Source organism: Leptopilina heterotoma, unplaced genomic scaffold (genome assembly GCF_015476425.1).
Source record: "Leptopilina heterotoma isolate Lh14 unplaced genomic scaffold, ASM1547642v1 Lhet_218, whole genome shotgun sequence".
Classification (NCBI taxonomy): domain Eukaryota; kingdom Metazoa; phylum Arthropoda; class Insecta; order Hymenoptera; family Figitidae; genus Leptopilina; species Leptopilina heterotoma.
This window is the reverse complement of record NW_025110935.1, coordinates 725,046-751,739: the sequence shown is the minus strand read 5'-3', so window position 1 is coordinate 751,739 and position 26,694 is coordinate 725,046. Positions and strand designations below refer to the sequence as shown.

The following is a 26,694-nucleotide window of genomic DNA, read 5'->3' as shown; positions in this document are numbered from 1 at the left end:
AAATTGTAATAAAATCGTTCGTAAAAATTCCATTATTTTCAAAAATACCAAAATTTTTAAAGAAATATTCTATTCTTTTTAAACATTTTAATAACATTTTTCGTAATAATTTAATTATTTTCATAAATATTAAATTCATATCAGGATTTCAATTATTTTTAATGGAATTTTACAGGAATTGCTCATAAAATGTTATTATTTTTAAAAATTTAATTTTAATTCCTCAAAAAAATAAATTATTTAAAAAACAGTTTTTCTAAAATTCTTTGGAAGAATTCAATTCTTTAGATAAATAATTCTTCGAATGAATTCAATAATTATATGTCGATAAATAACAAAATTATTCCCGAAAATTCAATTATTTTGAGGCATTTTAAAAAAATTCTTTGCAAAATTCAATTATTTTCGTAAATAATAATATTCATCACAAGAATTCAATTATTTTTAAAAGTAATAAATTTCTTCTAGGATATTTCAATTATTTTTAAAAAATTCTAATAAAATCGTTCGCAAGAATTCAATTTTATTATTTTCGTAAATAATAAAATGCTTTTTAGGAATTCAATAATTATTTTCAAAAAATTTAATAAAATACCACATAGACATTCAATTATTCTCTAAAAATTTTAATAGAATTCTTTGTAAAATTTAATTATTTTTAAAAACTTTTGTCAATTGAATGATTTTCAATATCTACTATTTTCATAAAATTTCCTAACAGAATTCAATTATTTAAAAATTTTTTTGTAAAAATCTTCGTAAGAATTCATTTCTTTTCATGAATAATAAAAATTTCTCAGTAATTCAATTATTTAAATTAGAATTTGCAAAAAATTAGTCGAAAAAATTAATTATTTAAACATTTTTATAAATTCTTTTCATTAATTAAATTATTTTTATAAATATTTAAATTCTTTCATGAATAATAAAATTCGTTGAAGAAATTTAATTTATTATCAGGATAAGAAACAAGTAAATATTTTTTATGAAAATTAGGAAAAAGTCAGGAAAATAAAATATAGAATGCAATTTTTGTCAGTTTTTTGTGAAGTGTCTAAAACAAGGTTTTTTGGTCGTCAAGTCTGATTTTTCGATAGCTCCTTTTTTTAGTTTGAAATCTACTTTTTGCTACTTTTTTAAAATTATTATTATCGAGTGCGAAGTTTGTATTTGTAATAGACAATAGAAAAAATTGATATTTTTTTCTAAAAGAAAAGAATAAATTTTATATTTTAATTTTTTAAATAAAAAATTTAGAAACTTTATAATTTATTCTTTATACGTGAAGCATTAATTAAGATAAAAGTTTAGCACCGAATTTTAGATTTTGCACGCGTTTTCTATTCTTTTTTTTAAATCGAAAATTAATATATCCAAAAAGTGACGTTTATACTTATAGCTCTTAGAAGCAAGGAAATCTCGCTGATTCAGATTTAGAGAGTATTATTCATTTAACGTTCTCTCTCACAGTTTACGCAAGAACGTTATACTAATTAATATGCAACTCTTGGTTTCGCTACTTCTCCAAGAAAGTTGTATTACATCTCTTGATATCTTTGAAAAAGATCTTGATATCTCTTTCAAATTTATTAGGAATATGAATAAGAATTAATTTTAAACTGCAAATCCTTTTATTACCGCAATTAATGTCAATTTTTAATTTACTATTACATTTGCGTATAATATATTTTTTAAAATTAATCTCGGAAATTTTAATGAATTATTATGAAAAAATTAGGGTTAGGGATTTGAAAAATGGTTCACAAAATTTGTTTGGGAATAATATTCTGAGAAAATTCGAAATAATAATTTTATTAATTTGATTGAAATGTAATATAAAAAGTTATAATTATTTAATAATTTAATAATTTTACTGTAATATAATATAAAAAGTTATAATTATTTAATAATATTCAGAACTGGAAGAAACTTGGCTTAACTGAGTTTTATATTCTCTGGGAAAAATACATATATAACCAAGGTGATTTATTCTTTACTCTGTAAATAAATCCATCATTTACATTCTTATTCTATGTTTAAACGTCACTATATTGAAAATTCAATTTCTTTTGAATGGAAAATGAAAATTTCAAGTGAGAAACTCTAGTTTGAAAAATTACATACACATGCATTTGTTCTTTTTTATTTTCTTTACACTATTATTCAAGCGCCAAGAAATTATACTGAATTTTTCTACTGACAATCCATTGTATTGTGTAATTTGAATTTTAAGACACAATTCGTTTTCGATTATGCAATAAATATTCGTTTACTTTTTACTATAAAAGTTTTTATTAGAAAAATTTTAATTTTCCAAATTCATGTTACAAAAATATTTTATACATGTTACAGTTTCTTTACAGTTTTTTTTAAAGTTTATATTTTTACAAAATTCTTGATCAATAATTTGATAAAGAATTTTGATTTGATTTATTTAAAATCCTATTGTTTTTTGGGTAAAAAATACTTTTGTTTCTTTCCCCTCGGGAATTATTTTATTTCAATCAAATATAATTTATTTGTGTCAAATAAAAGTGTTTTTTGATTTCTTTTCAAACTAAAAAATAAAACGATAAAATTGAAAGCTTTTTTTTTTGCTTACATTTTTGCAAAAACAAATACTCGTATTTTGTTTCGAAAAATTGCTTTTTAATTTAGTGAAAGAGTGACTCACTCGTTGTGTACCACGAAAATAGAATACACAAATATACATATACAATATGTGTAATTTTTGGATGTGTATGTGTGTGTCATACTTTGAACCCCCCTGGAGAAACCGGAACTCGCCTAATTCTCGTCACATCCGTTACGCGTGACAGGGTGGTAAAATTTAAACTGGACCACGAATCACAACATATCGTAGATGGCAATCTGACGTTTATGCGCGCAATTAATCTATAAATATGCGAATCTCTATAGAGTCAAAAGTGAGAGGGAAGGACACATGCTTTGCAAAAATATACCCAACATTATATTGCCCAAACATTTAAAAATCCGAGAATAAAGTTTCTTAATAAAAGACATCCTGTACTCGATTTTTCATTCGTTTAAAGAAACTTTTAATTTAGGGGTCAATTATTTCATATTTTTCTAAAATTTAGGGTATTTTTGAACTTAAATTGTCAAAGTAATCGAATTTTATTAGAATTGCTAGAGATTAGCTCGAAGGACAATAAAGTACGCATTATTACCCTAGGGCAATAATGGTCACTTTATTGACCTTGCTGATATGTAAATAAAGTAGTCATTATTACCCTAAGGCAATAATGAACATCACTGGGTTAGGTTACTTTATTGTTTATTGACCTAGTTCACAGGTTAATAAAGTACTCATTATTACCCTAGGGCAGTAATGGTCACTTTATTGACCATGGTTATAGGTCAATAAAGTACTCATTATTATCCTAGGTTGCATAATTAATATTGAAATAAATTCTATAATTTTTTTTATCAAAATTTAATTTTTGTAATTATTTATTAGAAATTACAGACAAAAATTATTTTCCACAATTTTCTGTTCTTCTTTCGGGCAAAGTAATTCCCCGTTACTATATATTTGAAAAACAAGGAAAAATAATCATAATTCGTTAGCGTCATATTTTTATCTGATCTGGAGTAAGGCGCCGCATCGTTTTGCAATGTTTGTGCTCAGTTTCCCTCGAGTTTAAATTCTCTTGGAGGACGATGCTGTATCGTTTCTCGTATTCTTTTTTTTTCCAAGCCAAACGGAAAGTGTCAACGGGCGTCATAACTCAAGTTCTCACGGTTATTTTCGACGAATGAAAATCAAGCGAGAGGCGACAAATTTCCCATTCCAAATGCAATGCCAGTGATGCGTTTCATTGATTTTACCTCTTTATCTCCGCACATCAACGAGGGAAAAAAAAGTCACTTTTTTATTGATCAAAAACTCCCGTTGGAATAAATTTTTTTTTTTTTTTTTGACGCATAATAATATTGTTAATATTTTTTATTTTTGCAAATAAAATATTATACTCGGGTAACATTTGTAAAGTTTTAAATAGTTGAACTAGGAAAAAAAGAGCTGAGATGGTAAGGTAAAAAAATATTTGTGTGTTTCTTTGGGAATAATTTCATATATATAATTTAATGATGCCGCTGTTTATAGTTTAATTAAAAAAATTTCCTCTTGAAAAATATGTACAAGTTTAAAAAAGGTGTCAGAGGAGAAATTTTTAATTTCACTCTATGTTTTGAAACATTAAAACAACAAAAGAAGGGAAGGAAAGGAATGTGGTTGGTCATGTGTATAGTTTTCTTTTCTCGTCTTTCCAGTATAAAAAAAATGTATTTCAAAAATTGTTTAGTTGTTTGTTGCTTTTTCTCTCCTTGAAAAAAGGAAAACAGTTTTTTGTTCTACGTGTAGAGAAGAAAAAAAAATTCGAGACGCTTGGGGGAATTTAGACCGATTCATATATTATTTGGAGTAAAGCAGATGGTTGGTTGTAATATATTTGATTATATTTAATAGGAGAATAATTTTTACTGAGTCATAAAGGACAGCTTAGGACTCACGCGATTATCGATAATTTTTTACACTTTTATTATTGTATATTTTATTATTTTTAAATTTTTTAATCGTATATTATACAACAAAGGAAAAAAGAGTAGTGACGCCGGGGAAAAAAGACTTGCGCAGCCGCTACGCGCCTGCGCAACTCTTTTTTCCCCGGCGTCACTACTTTTTTTCCCTCTGACGTCACCTAGTCTCAGGCTTCGCACTTATCTACTAAAATCTACTATTTACTACTTGTTTTACGTTATGATACTATTTGGGTACTTTTTTTTAGATTTCAGCCACTAAAAGCTACTACTATTTCTGTTTTTTTTGCGAATTCACACTACTTAAATTCGCTAATAATTGAAATCAAAAAACTATTCTCAAAAATGATAATCAAATTCTTTAAAACGATTCAATTATTTAAAAAAAAATATTCGAAACTCAATTATTTTAAAAATCTAGTATTTTTATAAAGTTTCGCAAAAGAATTTAATTATTTAAAAAAAATTAATAACATTCATCCAAAATTCAATTATTTTCATAAAAAATAAAATTTCCACAGGAATTCAATTAACTTAGAACAGCATTTTCAAAAAAAAATTCGAAAAATCAATTACAAAATTTTTATACAATTCTTCACAATAATTCAATTACTTTCACTAATAATAACATTTTTTATTGAAATTCAATTTAAAAAAAAAATTTGATTAAATTCTAAGCAAGAATTCAATTATTTTCATAAATAATAAAACTTAACGAAGAATTTCAATCATTTTTAATATTATTTTTAATTAATTAATCGAAAAATCCAATTATTTTTAAAAATCAATTTTTCAACACGAATTCAATTGTTAAAAATAAAATTTTCATAATATTTATTAGGTATATTTCGAAAAAATTAATTATTTAAAACAATGTTTATAAAATTCTTATAAAGAATTTAATCGTTTGCAAAAATAACAAAATTTTCCAAAGAAATTCAATTCTTTATAAACATTTTAATAAAATTTTTCGCAGCAATTAAATTATTTTCATAAATAATAAAATTCTTCTCAGGAAATTAATTATTTTTTAAACACGATTTTAATCGAATTCGTAGAAAGAATTCAATTATTTAAAAAATTATATAGATTAAATTCTTTACAAAAATTCAATTTTAAGAAATATTCAATTATTCAATAAATTATGTATTTCTGTAAGAGTGCAATTATTTTAAAAATAATAGAATTCTTCGCAGAAATTCAAATTAGTTTTGATAATTTCACTAAAATTCTCTGCAACTATTCAATTATTTTTACAAATAATAAAATTCATCGCAAGATTTCAATTAATTTTAATACAATTTTACAGGAATTGTTCAAAAATTGTAATTATTCTTAAAAATTTAATTTCAATTCCTCGAAAAAATCGATTGTTTAAAAAATTGTTTTATTTAAATTATTTTATTCAATTATTTACAAAAATAATAGAATTTTTCACAGGAATTCAATTATTTTCAAATATTTGAATAAAATTGTTCGAAAGAAATCAATTATTTTAAATACAATTTTAATTTAATTTTTTTTAAATAATTAAATAATTCAATAATTTTTTTAGATTTTAATAAAATTTTTTCTATGAATTCAATTGTTTAAATAAATAATTCTTCTAAATAATTTAATTACATATGTCGATAAATAACAAAATTAGTCTCGAAAATTCAATTATTTTGAGGCATTTTAATAAAATTTGTTGCAAAATCAATTATTTTAATAAATAACAATATTCATCACAAGAATTCAATTATTTTTAAAAGTAATAAATTTCTTCTTGGAAATGCAATTATTTTAAAGAATTCTAATAAAATCGTTCTCATGAATTCAATTATTTTCAAAAAAATTTAATAAAATGACATACAGACATTGAGTTATTCTCAAAAATTTTAATAGAATTCTTTGTAAAATTAAATTATTTTCAGAAACTTTTCGCAATTCAATGATTTTCAATATCTATACTATTTTCATAAAGTTTTCAAACATAATTCAATTATTTAAAAAAATTTTTGTAAAAATCTTCGTAAGAATTCAATTGTTTTTATGAATAATATTAATTTCTCAGGAATTCAATTATTTAAGTTAGAATTTGCATAAAATTAGTCGAAGGAAATGAATTATTTAAAAATTGTTATAAAATTCTTGACAGCAATTAAATTATTTTTATAAATATTTAAATTCTTTCGTGAATAATAAAATTCGTTGCAGGAATTCAATTTATTAGCAGGATTAGAAAGAATTAAATATTTTATGATAATTAGGAAAAAAGCAGGAAAATAAAATAAACGAGTTTTTTTTGGTCGTCAAGTTTAATTTTCGATAGCTATTTTTTTACTAACTTTTTTTAGTTTGAAAGCTACTTTTTTAAAATTAATTAACGATGTGAAGTTTGTAGTCTGTAAAATTCAATTTTCAACCCACTTCACATGATCATAAACCAAAATTTCAAGCGTTTGTTGAATAAATAAATACCGCAACTATTGGCGACTTTTTCGAAAATTTGATTAGATTTTTAATACTATTTTTCATTTCTAAATTCAGTCCGTGAGACCTAATTTTGTCATTGTGTGTGTGCTAGGTCTTTTAGGTTTATTGTGAAAATTTGCTGATAGCCAAACGCGGAAATAAGTTGACCGGAAGTTTCGATGAAATTAGATTTTACTGGTCGGATATTTCTGAATACGTAGTATAGGTAGAAGGAAAGAATTGCAGAAGATCCCGCATTTTTTTTCACCTAGATTTTATCGATCCAACAGATGTGCAGGTTACTTTATACGGGATCAGTGTGTATCGGTACATGCAAGATTATAAGCTGCGTTACATCCTCTTAACGGATTATGAAAGTACCGATCAGAGAATGTCCAATCGAGCGAATGCGTCCTCGCGACTCAACGGGAAAACTCATCCCTTTGCTGAAAAAGACATATATTCCTGTTCAAAACTAAGTGGTGCTCAAGAATCTCTTATAAAGAATTAATCGAGGAAAGGGAATTAAATTCAAATCACTTAATCGAATTATAATAAAATCTCCTTCAGTTTCATTATGTATGTACTTTTACATTGTTTTTTTTTGTAGCTTTGTGAAACAGTTGTAATTGGATAATTACAAATCAATTCGTTTATATCATTATAAATAATTATATGGTAACTTTATAGTTTTTCTGTAGATATTAAATTGAGACAAAAAACGAATTAAAAGTGTTGCGATGCAATTTGATATCTGCAGAAAAACTGTGATGAGGCAAATACAAAAAGATACAAAAATTGAGAAATTTCTTAAAAAATTAAATTTTTTTCGGAACTTTTAATAAAAATTCCAGATTTTCCTGACTTTTTTCTGAAGTGCCTGATTTGTGGGCAACTCTGTTATTTTTAATAGTCATTAAAACGAATTTTTGAATTTTGCCTCAAATTATTGGCGAACTTAGGTCAAAAGCTCAAAATGATGAATTTCTTTTCTAGCCAATTAGGCTGAAGAGATAATAGGCGAAAAAAGAAGTAGCTTTTTTTTCCTTCTGAGAGAGAAATGGGGTAAACTTTTTAAAGAGGATGCTTCTTGATCAGTTACTTGAAACACGGCAAAGTGTAATCTCAGTTTAAAAAGGAATTGTTATTGAATGAATTTTCTTCAAGTTTCGTCATGAGCACAGGTGTTGACGTCATGAAACTTTGAATATGAACTATGATGAAGATCATACATCTTCTACACGGACTGAATTTTAAAATAAAATCTAAAGTATATGATCGTCTTGCTTTACTCCTCCAAAAAATATTATGTTATTTTGTCATTTGGCACTTTGGTGTTTTATTTTTTGATCCTGCGATTAAATTGCAAAATACTTTAGACTTTAGTATGGAAGTAGAGAAAAATTTGTTCGTTTCTTTCGCCTTTTGTTTATTATATTGACACATTTTTCTCTAAATTGCAAAATGCTTTCTTATAAAGAAATTTATTGAGCAAGGAGGGTAAGTAAACTTTTAGAGAAAACGTATTTTTAAATTCAATGGGGGGAGTGAGAGAGAGAGAGAGTATGAGGGAATCAATTGGCAAGAAAGACACAATAAATATATTCTTTTGTAGATGGAAATCGGTAAGAACGAAATATACAAATTTGTTTTTGCAGAAAGCATGGCGCAGTAATCATGCCTCCAGCCAAGTTTGTCGCCAGAATTTTCGCCGCTTCTTCTTTTTTTGTCATTCCACTTTTCTGAGCCAAAACTAATTACAAGAGCAGTGCATATAATGGTCATAGCAATTTTCATGCGTATATACAAAGTTATCTATTTTTGTGACGCGTTATTAATGTTAAAACTTGCGTAACAAGTATCCTTTGAAGTTTCTCGTAAACAATAAGGATCGAAATAGCCACACACGTGATTTTGTGTATACCAACCCGGGGGAGTAAATTATTTTCTAAATTTCTTATTTTTAACTTCTTGTAATTTATGTATTGTACTTTTTTTTTTGCTAAAAAGAAAAAAAAATACACAAGAGGAGGAATAAAATTATAGCCGTGGTAAATTCTCTAAAAATATCTTCAATTGGAGTTTTAGTTTTCTTCAGCGCGACCAAAGTTTTATGTTTTCTTTTTTGTTTTTTAACAGTTTTATCGTCTTTCAACTTCGATATTTTAAAAACTCTGACTTTTAACTTTATAGTTCATAGTTTTTGTTAGATTTCAAATATTGTGCTTAGAAGATTAAAATCTTATTTGATTTATTTATACGTATAAAAGTTTAAGAAAATGTTACTATATTTTCATCAAGTTGACGTTATTGACTATTATTGAATAAAAGATGTTATAAAACATTTTGGCCAATATGATGGAAAATGAGAAATGAAAGTTGACCAAATCCAATTTTTACAAGAGCTTCCGAAACTCTTTGCTTTTGATGTTCACAGTATTTATGACAAATTTAGAAGAGATAATATTTTTCCACGATAATTTAAAAATTTAAAACTAAAAATTAAATTTAAAAAAAAATTTTTTTTAATTTTTAACTTAGAAAAGTGAAAAGCAGTTTTATAGATAAAAAAGAGTGGCACTAATTTCATTTGGAACTTTTTTTTAAATCTCTATCACAGTTGAAAACTTGACAACTTTTGACATTTAGTTGACCTCACTTATTCTATTACACAAATAGACTTTAACAAATTCATTCCAATATGTCAGAATACACATGAAAGATATTCCATACTATCGTTTAAATCGGATTGAAATAAATGGGCAAAAAAGCAACATGTAAAAACGAGGAGAGTAAATATAATCCTTTTTGAATTCAGTTCAATGATTCGAATTTGATTTTTTCATTCATGACTAACAAATTTATTTTTTGTTTTTATATCGTGTTTTTTTATATCTATACCGATATACACTTTCGGAAAAATATTTTTCCAAGTAATTTTTTAATGAGAATTTTTTTTATTTTTACTCACGCGCATTTCTAAAAAAGGGATCATAAATCTTGTTTGAAATTTTCCTTCATTGTGTCATAAACCTCTTTTATTTCATATTAAATAGAAATGATAAATTTAAAGTCTCATACACCTTTATATATATACAGAAGCACATGTCACGTTGCATTGTTAAAAACAACTTAAAATACGGGAGTTACGGTCTGACGGCCCTTAACCGGAGATGTTTTCGCCATTTTTGCATTTTTCAAGTTTCTCGCTTTCGTCTACTTTCTCGTAATATTGCTTTTGCCAACGAATATAATCGTAATTCTTACGCTTGAATTCGGTGTATATTGCATCTAAAGCATTTATGAGATGAGAAATAAAACAATCAATTACGTTGCGCTCTCAAGATCGAGTGTATGATATGAATAAGAAGAATAACAGGGTTGCCACAAAAATTTAATTTTTTTTTCCATGACTTTTCCCTGATTTGCAGAGAAAATTTTGATTTTTTTTCCCTGATGCTAAAGAATATTCTAGAATTTTGTAGAAAAACAAAAATTCTAATAACCTTTAATTTTTTCCATTTCTGACAATAATTTTTTTTTAAATAACTTTTGAAGAAATTTTATTATTATTATTATTTATTATTAATTAAAAACTATTTTGAAGAAATATTATAAAATTATTACTTAAAAAATATTTAATGAATAGTTTTACTTAAATAATTCAAAATTAATTGAATTTTGAAAGAGTTGCGTTTACAATTTTCATATACATAGATGAACTTCAAAAGGTTTTAATTCCAAATTTTATAAAATTTCAATTTTCAATTAATTAAATTAGAAATTTTTAAAAAATTTTAATAATTCAAATTCTATTGGAATTGGTTAAATTTTTTAATGTATATTTAATTAATTATTAAAAATAATGAATTTATAGAAGAATTTTAGTTTAGAAAACTAAAAAAATTGAATTTTGGAGAAGTTACAAATGCGATTTTCAAAAGTAACATGAAAAAAGCGATCGCTTTCCTCATGTTTTATAATAATTAAAGATGACCGAGTGATAAAATCATTATTTATTTTCAAATTATAAAAATTAAAAACATTATTACTGTGCTTCTTGAAAATTATTTTCATCATTTCAATTCAATAATTATTTTCTAGAATTTTTAACTAAATTTCTTCTTTAAATCAATTAATTTTAATAATTTTTGAAAAAGTTCTTGGAAAATTTTCAAATCCATTTGTTTACAATACAATTTTACGAAATTTCATCGATTATTCGAAATAATAATAATACAAATAAATAAAAATAATAATAATTGAAATTTTGTCAAAAATTTTATTAAAATTTTTGAAAATAATTGAATTTTGCAGAATTATTTTATTATTTTTAAAGATAATAATTGAAATTTTCATGAGAATTTTTTTAAACTTTTGAACATAATTGAATTCCTAAAAGGAATTTTATTATTTATGAAAATAATTGAATTATTGAGAAGAAATTTAGAAATTTATATTTATATATTAAAATTTTTTTAAATAATTGAATTCTTTTGGAAAATTTTATTAAAATAGTAGATATTGAAAATCATTAAATTGAGAAAAATTTTTAAAAATAATTTAAAAAAATTTCTCCAAGAATTTTATTACATTTTTGAAAATAATTGAATTTTGAAAAAGAATTTTATTATTTTTAAAGATAATTTGAGATTTGTACGAGAATTTAAAAAAAATTTTAGACACAATTGAATTTCTGTGAAGAATGTTTTTACTTTTGAAAATCATTTGTAGCTTCTCCAAAATTCAATGTTTTTTAGTTTGTAGCTTCTTCAAAATTATTTTCATCATTTTAATTCAATTATTATTTTCCAGAATTTTTAACGAAGTTTCTTCTTGAAATCAAATTACTTTTAATAATTTTTGAAAAAGTTCTTTGAAAATTTTCAAATCCATTTGTTTACAATTCAATTTTACGAAATTTCATCAAATTATTCGAAAATTATTCAATTAAATATAGTATATTGGAAAATATAAACTTTAAAATACATAATATAATATTTCAAAAAAATTCAATTTATTAAACCTTTTTAAAAAAATTAATTGTACCTACAGAATTGTTATAGTTAAAAGTATGAAAAATTCAGATTTTCAAAGATTTCAGTTTTAATCCTTTTCAAAATTCAATTCTTTCTAAAAATTAATTCTATAATGCTATTAATATTCAATTATTATCTAAAGTTTTAACTAAAATTCATTTTTAAATAAATATTTATTAAAAAATTCTACGAGAATTAAATTATTGAAATATGAAAACATAAATAAATGAATTATTGTGAAATTTTTTTTATTTACGAAAATAATTAAATTTTTGTGCAAAGAATTTTATTATTTATGTAGATAATTAAAATCCTGCGTTTTTGTCATTAATATTTTAAATTCCGATTTTATAGCGTAAAATGTAAAAGGGTTACTGGATTTTTCACATGTTTCATTATTTATTTTGGACGTTTTTATTTATTTTGAATTTTTTGACTTTGGGACATTTATATTTCAGATTTTTTGTACTTTGGACTTTTTTTCTTCGATTTTTCGGTCTGGATTTTTTTTTGATTAGATTTTTTGTCCTGTAATCTTATTAAAAATAATAAATTCAAATTCCTGTAATGTAAGTTTCTTAAAAAATATTCGTTTCAAGTTGGGCCGAACATAGATCGTTTAATTTTGAAGAGGTAAACGCACACTGACACCGTAAACGGTCATATATGCGGGATATTCGTTTTCATTCATGTGTCGTTTAAAGGCAAGACCTTTAAGCCTCGGAGGTTGTATCTCTCGCACATAAGTAGCAATGGGGTTAGACACTGACACATAGGGGCCAATTTTGAGTATACGGGAAATTTGCCGCAAATAAAATAAAATAATCATATTTCATCTCTAATGAAATATTTCTCCCCCCAAATATTTTGCCAAACCACCAACTACTAAAATCGAAATAAATTTCGAAATACAAGATAAAATAAATTTCTCAGTGCAAAAAGTGACTTGGCCCCTAAGAGCAATAAACGAACTGATGTACTCTCGTGAGAATGGCGATAGAATCTATATTTTATCAAGCGGAATGTTGTACATATATACATATAAAAAGAAGTTAAACTTGTATACATATGTATCGTCAACTCAATATAATGTAGGTGAAGAGGAAGGTCCTACAGTTTATAAAGTATGTTATACATACATAGTACACTGATTATCTGCCCTTCTGAGGAAATGAAGAGAATGACACAGCTTCAAATATATCTCAGTAGTGAATAGCACATGTTTGACACATGTGTTTTCACACATTTATTTAAGGACGCGCAATGCCGGATCTAGACACTATATCAAATGATTTGAGGATTATAAACATCATTCGTTCATCACAACTAAAGATATGTATCACGAATGAACGCTTCTCTTATTCTATTATATAGATTTACGAAATAATAATAATAATAATATCATCATCCCGCACTCTGTGCGTCCGTTTATATTCATCAACTAAATCTCGTGAGAATTACTGCACCTTTTCTTTTAAAATAATATTCGCGAGCAATATTGATAATAATTTTAAATCCTAAATCATTTTTAAATCCTTGAATATAGATGGATTTATTAATAAAAAACAATTTTAGGTTTGTCACCAAAATTTTTATTTTCCTTTTCCCTGACTTTTCTCTGATTAAATCAGGCATCACTGTACCTTTTACCCTCAAAAAAGCTGAATTTTTTTTTCACAAAAAGGGGACAAAAATTTATTTGTTTATACAACTTGCATATATAATTCAAATTTTTTATCATATAACTTCTTTAAAATTTTTTAAAAATGATTCTATTTTAGTCTAGGTTGCCACAAAAATTTAATTTTTTCCCCTGATTTCCAGACAAAATTTTGACTTTTTCCCTGACCCCAAAGGAAAATTCTATAATTCACTCTAAAAATCATTAGATACTCAAAAAAATTTTCAATTACATCTATTCACGAAATTCTTTAATTTGTAAAATTATTCAAAAACAGCAATAACTTCTTTTTTAAATAAATATTTAATCATTATTACTTAAGAATAATTAAATTTTTCAAAATTTTTTTTAATTATTAATTTTTATTTAATCATTATTATTTAAGATTAATTAAGATTTTCAAAAAATTTTTATTCACACCTTTTTGAAATTTGACAATTTATAAAAGAATATTAATATAAAACATGAAAAAAGCGATCACTTCGAGTCTTCGACTCGGAGCGATCGCTTTCCTCACGTTTTATAATAATTAAAGATGACCGAGTGATAAAATCATTATTTATTTTTATATTATAAAAATTAAAAATATTATTGCTGTGTGCTTCTTCAAAATTATTTTAATTTCAATTCAATTAAAATTTTCTAGAATTTTTAACTAAATTTCTTCTTTAAATCAATTACTTTTAATAATTTTTGAAAAAGTTCTTTGAAAATTCTCAAATCAATTTGATTTTACAATAAAATTTTACGAAATTTTATCGATTATTCGAAATAATAATAATAAAAATAAATAAAAATAATAATAATTGAAATTTTGTCAAGAATTTTATTAAAATTTTTGAAAATAATTGAATTTTGCAGAATAATTTTATTATTTTTAAAGATAATTGAAATTTTGATGAAAATTTTTCTAACTTTTCATCATAATTGAATTCCTAAACAGAATTTTATTAGAACTTTTAGAAATAATGCAATTTTTAAAAAGTTTAATTAAATTTTTGGGTTTTTGAAATAATTTATTTTCTAAATATTTACTCAAAATATTTAATTTATGAAATTGTATTAAAAATAATTGAAATTTTGTAAAGAAATTTATTATTTAGCAAAATAATTGAGTTAATGCAACGAATTTTATGACATTTTTTTTAAATAATTCAAATCCTGTAAAAAATTTTATTATTTATGAAAATAATTGAATTATTACGACAAATTTTATTAAAATGTTTAAAACGAATTGAATTTCTATTAAAAAAATTCAAAAAATTCAAAAAATTTATTATTTATGAAAATAATTGAATTCGTACAATGAATTTTTATTAAATTTTTTTTAAATAATTGAAATGATGTGAAAAATTGTATTACTGGTAAAAATAATTGAATTTTTGCAAAAGGATTTTATTAAAATTTTTGTAAACTTAATTTTTTTTTTTTGAAAAATTTTATGGAAATTTAAATCGAATTTTATTACATTTCTTTTAAATAATTGAATTCTTTTGAGAAATTTTATTAAAATAGTAGATTTCAAAAATACTTGAATTTTAGCAAAGAATTTCATTATTTGTGAAATGAAATTGAATTCTTGTAAAAAATTTTGAAAATAATTACATTTTTCGAGGAATTTATTTAAAATTTATTGTTTGTAAAAATAATTGAATTTTTGCGAAGAATTTTATTAAAATTTTTGTAAATTTAATTTTTTTTTTGAAAAATTTTATTGAAATTTAAATTATTATAAAACATGAAGAGTTATTTATAATAATATTCTTAAAAGTTATTGAATTTCAAAAGGTTTAAATTAAAATAAATATTATGCAGGTTTCGTACTTGATAATTAATTTTTAAAAAGTAGCAAAAAGTAGCTTTCAAAGTAAAAAAAATGTATTAAAAAAGTAGCTATCGAGTAATTAAATTTGACGACTCAATTTCTGACTCAAAAAATTAAGGAATTGAAAGATAACTTAATTTCCAAATGTTTTTTCTTAGAAATCTAATATTTGTCAATTTCCGAAATTAATTAAAAGAATCTTAAAATGTAAATTAAATTTTACGCTTTTATGATTCTTTTTTGATGATAAAGAGAACATTTTTGTGGCTTTAGGGTCCATTAAATAAAAATCTAAAACATTTTTTGTGGTTTCAGTTGCTTCCGGCTTCAAATACGCGGCTCCCTCTTGGCACTGAATTTGGAATTCAAAAAACCACAAAAAATCTTTGACATTTTTATTCAATGATCTCTAAGCCACAGTTTTTGTATATTCACTTTAGATTTATTTATTTATTATACTAGTAAATAAAAATATTTTCCAAAAAAATAAGCTTGGTCAGTTTTTCAATTGCTAAAAAATGTCTTGATATTTTTATTTCTAAAACAGAGTTGCCAAAGATCAGAGAAAAGTCATACAAAGTAAAAATTTGTCGTAAAATTACCACAATCTTTTAATATTTCTGAAAAAAATAAAATTTTCAAGGATTAGTAATTTAATTTATTTAAAATAATTTAATTCTTAATAAATATTTTTAAGTTATTTTTTAAAAAATTTTTCATCTTTTACTAAAATATTTTTAAGTACTCTGTTAAATGACAATTCTGTTAAATTGCAAGTAAATGACAGTTCCGAAACAGCAGTTCTGCAAACTGACAATTCTGTTAAATGGCACTTCTACTGTTAAATGACAGTTCCATTATAATATACAGTTTCGGTCAAATGACAATTCGGTGAAATGCCGCATTTAGGAAATATTCATACGGGTCGTAAACCGGAAATGGATTAATAGTTAATCCAATAATTAGCCAATCGATAACCTTGGAAATTTCTCCCCCAAACACTAAACCAATTCCAAACTAAAACATTTTTTTTAAAACCATTCCAAAGGTTCTGAAAAAAATTTTGTTTATAGTCAATTTTATTTTCTTCTCCTAAACCGCACACATGGGATAAAAAAATTTGTTAAACGACACATTTTAGCAAAAAAAAAAAAAAAGAAAGAAAGAAAAAATGAGAAAAAAGGTTTGCATTTAGATTCCATGCACACAGATTCAAAATTTAGATGGGTCAACATGTAGATTTATAGGAATATCGACGACCAAAAGCTCGTCCGAGGGGAAATATGATGACTCATAGCTAAACCGCAGTTTATGAGCGGTGTGGCGAAAATATATGATTCTCACTCGCCACGTGGTTGTAAACTTTATCCATTGTTTTGAAGAGGTGGTGAAAGAGAGGGACGGTTATGAGTGGTACACCTCGAAATCCAGCGAAACGTAAGATTAACTGTTCGTTTATTTTATAATCCTCATGTGCCCATTCAACGAGTCTGACGTGCGCCTCACCTTTTTTTTGGGGTGGGAGGCTTTATGAGGCTTGCCACCTGGGATTTATGATCTGAAAAGTAGCTTAACTCTTTTTTTTCTTTCCTTCTTTCTTAATCGAACAAAAATTTTATCATTTTTTGCTATTATTGCTTTCGATACTCTGAAGGGCGCACCGCCCCTCAATGTTTTTCTTTTAATAAATTAGTTTTCTTTTATAGGGTTGCCTAGTAGAATTTTTTTTAGTTAATGCTTTGTCTGGAAATTAGGGTATCAGATTACGACGAATTCTAATATTTTTAAAAGGTTTCAAAATTCAAATTAAAATCTTGGAAAATATTAATTTTTCATAATTTTACCTAATTAATTTTGCAGAATTAATTTTTTTTTAAATTTTCATTTCAATTCTTCGAAAGAATTTAATTATTTTGATAAAGTTCAAAATTCTTGTCAGAAATCCAATTATTTGAGGAATTTTAATATAATTCTTTACAAAATTCAATTATTTTTAATTTTTATAAATAACAATATTCCTAACAAGAATTCAATTATTTTCAAAAGTAATAAAATTCTTCGCAGAAAATCCAATTATTTTCATACATAATGAAATTTTTTTATAGAAATTCAATTATTTTCCAAAAGAATTCAATTATTTGAAAAAAATTTTGATAAAATTCTAAGCAAACATTTAATTTTTTTCATAAATAACAAAATTTTCACAAGAATTCAATTATTTGCCAATTTTTTTTTATAAATTTCATTGTAATAATTCCATTATTTTCATAAATAATAAAACTCATCGCAGAATTTCAATTATTCAAAAAATGTAATTATTTATAAAAATTTGATTAAAATTAATTATTAAAGATAATTGTTTCAAAGAAGAATCTTAGGTAAAAACCCTAAAAAGATGGAATTTTGTGGAAGTTACAAATAAAATTGCAGAAATTCAATTATTTTCAAAAGTAATAAAATTCTTCTCCGAAATTCAATTATTTTCAAAACTTTTAATACAATTCTTGGCACAATTTCAATAATTTTCAAAAATTTTCCTCAATTCAATGATTTTTGATATTTAGGGGAGAGTCTCCAGTTGTGAGACGGGTTTCATTTTTGACCCGTAAATTGTAAACGGGTAAACGAAATTGTAAATAAAATACACCGTTCGAAAGGTAACAGAAATACGCAACTTTTATTAAAAGAAAGTATAGTGTTTCGATGAACTCAAAAAATTTTACGATACATTTTCCGAGCACATCGCTTTTTTCAAAAAAAAAAAAATGTCTCCAGTTGTGAGACACTCATTAAAAATTGCTAAAATTTAATAAGTTTGACATAAAACGTTATGTTTAGTAGAAATAATGAAATATATTAATAATATATATTATTATATACTAAATAATAATATTTATTCGCCAAAATATGACTATCAAATAAACACAATCTAATAGCTTGAACAAAAGCATTAAAATTGATTTCTTCTGAATCAATTGACTTTTTTCCACTTGACATGCCCAAAAATACTAGAAAAAAAATCAAAACAACATTTAAATAGTATGCCTGCAAAGTCGTATTTTTTATGCTGCCCAGATGGGTGTTGACACCGTCTCACAACTGGTGATATGCTGTGTCTCACACCCAGAAATTGGCGCTATTTTGAAAAAGGAAAATTAAATTATTTTCAACCGTAGATTGGAATAATGCAATATTGCATCACAAAATATAAGGAAAACACTAAAAGAAAATGCATTACATTTACCTTTTCCAATTAATTAACTTGGAAAAAAGTACTTTACATTTATTGAAAAAACGCTTTTTAGTCGATTATCACACACAGTGTTGGTATTTAACAAAAACAGTTTATATATCCGCTTCGGCGTACACGAAAAAGTTGGCTCATATAAATAGAAATGTTTTTATATAAACCAATCGGCTTTTTAATATTGAATGTTAAAAAAAATTGACTGTCTCACAACTGGAGGTGTCTCACAACTGGAGACTCTCCCCTACTATTTTAATAAAATTGTCCAAAATAATTCATATATTTAAAAAAAAATTTAATAAAATTCTAGACAAACATTTAATTATTTTGATAAATAAAAAAATTCATCGCAGGATTTAAATTTTTTTCGTACAATTTTAATCGAGTTTCTCGAAAAATTATTCTTAAAAATTTTATTAAAGTTTGTCAAAAGTATTCCATTATTTAAAGATTTGTTGATAAACTTCTTTATGAGAATTCAATTTTAAGAAACTTTCAATTATTTGAAAAAATAATTTAATTTCGTAGTGAAATAATTGAATTCTCGTAGAAGTTTCTAATAAAAATTGATATAAAAATGAATTTTAGTTAAAATTTTACATAATGATTGAATAATAAAAGCACTATAGCATGGATTTTTTAAAATAATTGAATTTTGTAAAGGATTAAAACTGAAATCTTTGAAAATCTGAATTTTTCATACTTTTAAATAACAATTCTGTAAAATTAATTTTTTAAAAATAGGTTTAATTGAATATTTTTAAAATTATTTGATGTTTTTATTTTCTAATATATATATATATATATATATATATATATATATATATATATCTAATTAAAGAATTTTTGAATAATTGAAATTTCGAAAAATTGAATTGTAAACAAATTGATTTGAAAATTCCTAAAGAACTTATTCAGAAATTATTAAAAATAATTTTTTTAAAGAAGAATTTTAGTTAAAAATTATAGAAAATAATAATTGATTTTGAAATGATAAAAATAATTTTGAATATAAGTTACAGTAATAATATAAAATAATGATATTATCACTGGGTAATTTTTAATTATTATAAAACATGAAGAAATCGATCGATGATTGATTTCTTCTTGTTTTCCAATAATATTCTTATAAGTTTTTCAATTTCAAGAATGTTTGAATTTGAATGTTTTGAAGAATTTAAATTTAATTTTTGTGGCAACGCTGATGATATTTATGAATTTTTTCACTAATGAATTCCATAACTCATTGACCCAGTTAGTAAAAGTTGTGTAAAAAATGCAAACTAATTCGTATAGCTCCGCTTGAGAAGAGCCAGGAAGAGCCAGGCTTGGAGATAATATGGTTGTGGTGTAATTTTCGTTAGTGTACATCATGCCTATTTGCGACGGTGGGTTTTTGTCAATTAATCTGAAGTTATCAGAAGCGTGGCAAGAGCTTGTTTGTGGAGAGCCATTCAGAGGGGGATGGTCATTTGTATAACGCCACCAAGTGGATGTATATATGGGCGTTATCTGCACACCAAGGGGTGTTGTGACGTAGAACGAGCGGGGGGCGTTGAAGAAGGGGTGTGTTGTTGGAAATAGCTGTGTTTGGCTAGGACGTTGTTTATGTGATATGGTCAGCTATGTCAGCGTGCCCTTCACCGCGTTAACTCCATATCTAGATTAGCAACTCGCCATCATTTCTCACTCACAAATATTATATCACACTTCACTTTATGAACTTGTTCAATTCTTCAAGTGCCACTTTAAATCTTCAATCCACTTCCACATCTCAATTGCCAATAATCTAAACTACTGGCTCTTCAGCATGTATACATTATGGACACGCTGCTGTACTGCTCAAGTCTTGTTCCAAGCACAAAGTCATTAAATTTTATTTACTATAATACTCTTACAAGTTGTTGAATTTCAAAATGGTTTGCATTTGAAATTTTTGAAAATCTTAATTTCTTATGAAAAAATAATAATGATTAAATATTTATTTGCAGGCTTCGCACTCATCTACTAAAACCTACTATTTACTACTTTTTTTACGTTATCCTACTATTTGGGTACTTTTTTTAGATTTCAGCCTCTAAAAGCTACTATTTCTCTTTTTTTAGAATTTCCACTACTTTAAATTAGCTAATACTTAAAATCAAAAAACTATTCACAAAAATTATAATCAAATTCTTTAAAACGATTCAATTATTTTCAAAAAAATATTCGAAATTCAATTATTTTCAACATTTAGTATTTTCATAAAATTTCGTAAAATAATTCAATTATTTAAGAAAAAATTGATAAAATTCATACAAAATTCAATTTTTTTCATAAATAATAAAATTTCAACAGGAATTCAATTATTAATTCAGAATAGAACTTTAAAAAAAATATAGAAAAAATCAATGATTTAACAAAATTTTTATACAATTCTTCACAATAATTCAATTACTTTCACTAATAATATTTTTCATGGAAACTTAATTTTATAACAAAATTTTTGATCAAACTCATCGACAAATTTCAATTATTTACATAAATAATAAAACTCATCGACAAATTTCAATTATTTGTAATACTATTTGAAATTAATTAATCGAAAAATTCAATTATTTTCACAAATAAAGTTTTCGACAATAATTCAATTGTTTAAAATAAAATTTTCACAATATTTAATAAAAATTAATTATTTAAAGCAATGTTTATAAAATTCTTATGTGAAGAATTTAATTATTTTCAAAAATAACAAAATTTTTCATAGAAATTCAATTTTTTTACACATTTTAATAGAATTTTTCGCAATAATTCAATTATTTCCATAAATAATAAAATTCTTCTTAGGAATTCAATTATTTTTGAAAATTTTAATAAAATTCTTTCCAACTATACAATTATTTTCATAAATAATAAAACTTATCGCAGAATTTCAATTATTTTTAATAATATTTTTAATTAATTAATCAAAAGATTCTATTATTTTTTTAAATAAAGTTTTCTACAAAAATTTAATTATTTTAAATAAAATTTTCATACATAATATTTATTATATTTCGAAAAAATTAATTATTGAAACCAATTTTTATAAAATTCTTATAAAGAATTCAATTATTTTATAAAATTACAAAATTTTTCACAGAAATTTAATTCTTTTTTAACATAATTTTTATACAACTCTTTACAATAATTCAATTATTTACATAAATAATAAAATTTCTTCTCATTTTACAGGGAATTACTCAAAAAATGAAGTAATTCTTAAAATTTTAATTTCAATTCCTCAAAAGAATCAATTATTTGAAAAAATGTTTTTTTTAATACTTCGAAAGAATTCAATTATTTACAAAAATATTAGAATTCTTCACAGGAATTCAATTATTTTTAAATATTTCAATAAAATTTTTCGAAAGAAATCAATTATTTTAAATACAATTTTTATTAAATTTTGTAAAAATAATTTAATTATTCTTTTAGATAATAAATAATTCGTTTCTAGGAATTGAATTTATTTGCAGGATAAGAAAGAAAGAAATATTTTTGATGAAAATTAGGAAAAAATCAGGAAAATAAAATATAGAATGGAATTTTTTTCAGTTTTGTGAAGTGTTTAAAACGAATTTTTTTGGTCATTAAGTTTAATTTTTCGATAGCTACTTTTTTACTATTTTTTTAGTTTGAAAGCTACTTTTTTCTACTTTTTGAAAATTAATTATCGAGTACAAAGTCTGTATTTGAAATAAAACTATTAATTTTTTCGAATAATTTTACAATTAAAGAAATTCGTAAATAAATGTAATAGAACATTTTTTTTAATATTAAGTAATAACTTTTAGAGTTATACCTCGTATAAAGTAAAATTTTATCAGAAATGACAAAATTTAATTTATCAATAAATTGGAACTCTTTTATCGGCACATAATATTAATCTTACGAAATTAATTATCATATCAGAATCATTAATTTCAGTTCTGCAATAATTAAATTTTATTTAATAAAGTCAGTGTACATGAAAACTTTATAATGAAACCATAGTCCTGACAATGATATTCATATTCTTTATATAATGCAGTCTCCATATACTTTTAATTAGCTTTGTGATGAATAACGTCGATTTTAGCTTGCAAAATGAATTGGAAAGTTGTTCAATGCGCTTTATTGTTGATTGGTAATTAGTAACATAAAAAATAATAATCATTTATTAAAGCAAATATAAGTTTCTCTCATTTATTTAGCTCACACGTATATAAATGTAAACTTTAAAGAATAATAAATTTCGCAGAAAATTATGTATTTCAAATTTTCAACATATATGTATTAATTAATAAATGGTAAAATCCTTTTGAAATTTGTGTATATTAATTGAAGATTTTAATTAACAAGAGGTATATATTTTATTATTTAAGTTAGGAAAACGCGATTCAAAATTTAATATAAATTTGGGTGAAAATTTCATTCTCTGCTGTGAAATGTTTTTTTTTATTCAATTTCCATGGTTTTTGGTTTTAAATTTTAAATTGCGTATATAGTATATGTATCGAGATAATAAATTCCAATTGGGTCGAAACTAGTTCAGAATATTCTTTTTTTGAAAATTCGTTTTCACCTTTGTAGTTTTGCGCGAGTTTTGCGCAATGATGAATTTAATTGTATTCTCCATTGTATTTTGCAGAGTGTTTTCAGAACATTTATATTGCGTTTATTGTCAAGTGTAGTTGAGTATAAGTAATTTATTAAACACTCTTGAATTGGTTTTTGTATATTGTTTTTATATACATTGCTTAGTGCAATGTGGTGGATGCGATCATAAATCATAAAAACTATGCGGGGTATTGTGCCTAAAAGCTCACAAGACTCTGTGTGTTTAATAAAAAATTGTTTGTGGTATATATATACATCGCCCTCAGTCTCACATAAAGCCATTTCTGATATCCCTGGCTGGCTGTCGTTACATCTAGATGATGATTGATGCTCCAGGGACCATCAGAAGGGACTTGCGATAAATGTCACACGATAAGATATACCCTCTCGTTTCGGAAATGACCTAAAACTGAATATTCCCTTCTGACATCGTTTTGGCTGTATATATATATGTATATATAAACATAATCATTTATGAATCTCGAAAGTTAACGGTTCTAAAATTGAGGTTCAAAAGTGTGATGTCTAATAAAATGAAACGACTTACGGAAATCATTTTGTATATAGACATCATCTACATATACTTATTGTATTTGTGTGTATATATGTATATCGTGCAATGTTGTCTAATCATTGTGTTCAAATGTCTCGTGAAGAACTAAATGAGTTTAGGTCCCGGAAGTTTTAGACCAATTTAAGTAAATTGAAGATGTCGACGACCGATGTTAATCTTCATTTCACGTTGACTCTCTAGATTAACTTTCTACAGTATCAAATGAATACTAACCATTTATATGAAAAGGAAGAGTTTCAAAGGAAAATCCTCCAGAAAGAATAGTACAATTATTACTATTACTATTTTTTTTCACCAAAAAAGGATCAAATGAATATTAACCATTTGTATGAAAAAGAAGAGTTTCAAAAAGAAAATCCCTTTGAAAGAAAAGTACAATTTCAAAAATTGTACTATTACAATTATTACTATTTTTTTTACCTTAAAAGTATTAAGTTTAATACTTTTAAGGTAAAAAAATAGTAAAAAAATTAAATTAATTTAAAAAAATTATAATTAATATTCATTAATGAATACTAATAATAATCTGAAAAAGAAGAGTTTCAAAACGAAAATCCTCCAGAAAGAATAGTATAAATTAAATGTTATTATTGTTGAATTCCGAAACTATGAAAATTTGAGATGTAACAGATTTCAGAAAATATTTAAATAGGAGAAAATTTCGTTCAGATGACCTTTGAAAATTTAGGAAAAATATAGACAGTAAAAATGAAGATTCTGTTATCCAAGAGCATCGGTTAAATTATAGTTATGACTTCGATTAAGAGATAAGACATAAGAATAATTGATTTCCATATTTCTAAAGTTTTGAACGTTCTAATGAACGAAGGTATTTTTTGTTACTTCTTCTACTTTGTATTCGATACAAAAAAATATTTTCTATATTAAAAAAAAAATATTTTTAAATACAAAAATTAAAAATTAAAAGTAGTTTTCTAAATAAATGTTTTATTAACATTATTTTCCATTTCAAAATTATATTATGTCAATTATTATTTTTATAGAAAATTACTAATTTAATGAGAAAATATCTAGATATTAATTGAAAGAATAAAGTTTCACTCCGTCAATTAACAGATATTTTACAATCAGATTAAGAATTTTAATCAAATTAATTAGTTTTCTATACTAAAAATTAGTAGTCTTTATACTATTTAATTGGTAAACGAATCCGCACCTCTAATTAGTGGGGAATTCTAATTCTAGATTTACTAATTCAGATTTAGAGTAGTGATGCAATCGAGCGAGAGATTCTCGAATGAAGCACTAATTTAGAGAGAACAATTGGAAAAAAATTGAATTAATCATTTTGATTTGGAAAAATATCAAATTTCTAAAATCATTATACAAAAATTCTTGTTATTGGTGTAAAAACTGTTTTTTCAAAAGAACTCAAAAACTTTAAATTCTTCTTCAATTTCTTTTCATTGTCAAAACTTTTAAATTGCTTTGGATTTTAAAATACTACCGTTATTTTTCATATTTCTGTAAATAATTAAATTTATTTTCAATAATTAAATACAAAAAAAATTTTCTAAAAGTTATCAATGAAAATTGACTTTAGAAAAGAATAAAAGATTTTAGGTAGAAACTGTTTTAATTTTCAAAAATACTTGAATTTTAGAAGGTTTTTATCTTTATTTATTTCTTTAAGTTTGGACGGACAAAAATGTCGTTAACAAAAGAAACCTTATAATCTAAAGGAAATTACAAAAGAAATTGATCGCAATACTGCGGCTGAAATAATAGTAATTTAATCAAATGAAACAATCATGTTTCTAACATGATTAAACTAAAATTTAAACAAAATTTTCATTACTGTAAAGAAATAAATAATCATTAAATATTAATCTTTGTAAGAATTCAGTTATTTTTAAAAAAATAGTAAAATTCTTAACAGGAATTCAATTCTTTTTAAATTAATTTAAATGAAATTCCACGAAAGAATTCAATTATTTAAAAATATTTTTAATAACACTTTTCGAAAGAATTCAATTATTTACTAAAATTTTGATAAAAATCTTCGAAAAAATTCAATTATTTTTATGAATTGTAAAATTCTTCTCAAAATTCAATTATTTTAATAAATAATAAAATTCTTTTGAGGAATTCAATTATTTTTATAAATATAGTAAAATTTTTGGCAGGATTTCAATTATTTTTAAAACAATTTTAATGAAATTTCACAAAAGTATTCAATTATTTTAAAAAAATTTTAATAACATTTTTCCAAAGAATTCAATTATTTCCCAAAAATTTTGATAAAAATCTTCGAGACAATTCAATTATTTTTATGAATTGTAAAATTCTTCTTAAAATTCAATTATTTTAACAAATAATAACATTTTTTTGCGAAATTTAATTATTTTAATAAATAATAACATTTTTTTGAGAAATTCAATTATTTTCAATACAATTTTAATTAAATTTCTCCAACGGGTTGAATTATTTTTAAAAATTGTAATCAAATTTTTCCGAAAAATTCAATTATTTGCAAAATTTTTAAATAAAATTGTTAAAAAAAACTTGCTTTATTTTCAAGAAATTAAAAAAAATTATTCAAAAAAATTAAATTATTTACGAAGACTCTAATAAAATTGTTTAAAAAAATGAATTTTCTAGCAATTATTTTTTTATAAAACTTAATAATAAAATTTTTAATTTTAATTATTAATAAACACGATTATT

General features: G+C 23.5%; 1 protein-coding gene across 1 annotated transcript in view; it reads left to right on the top strand.

Moving 5' to 3' along the window:
* Nucleotides 1-26,694, top strand: part of LOC122501897 (basement membrane-specific heparan sulfate proteoglycan core protein-like) — a 185,101-nt gene that overhangs the window by 15,619 nt on the left and 142,788 nt on the right. The gene's annotated exons all lie outside the window — the stretch shown is intronic.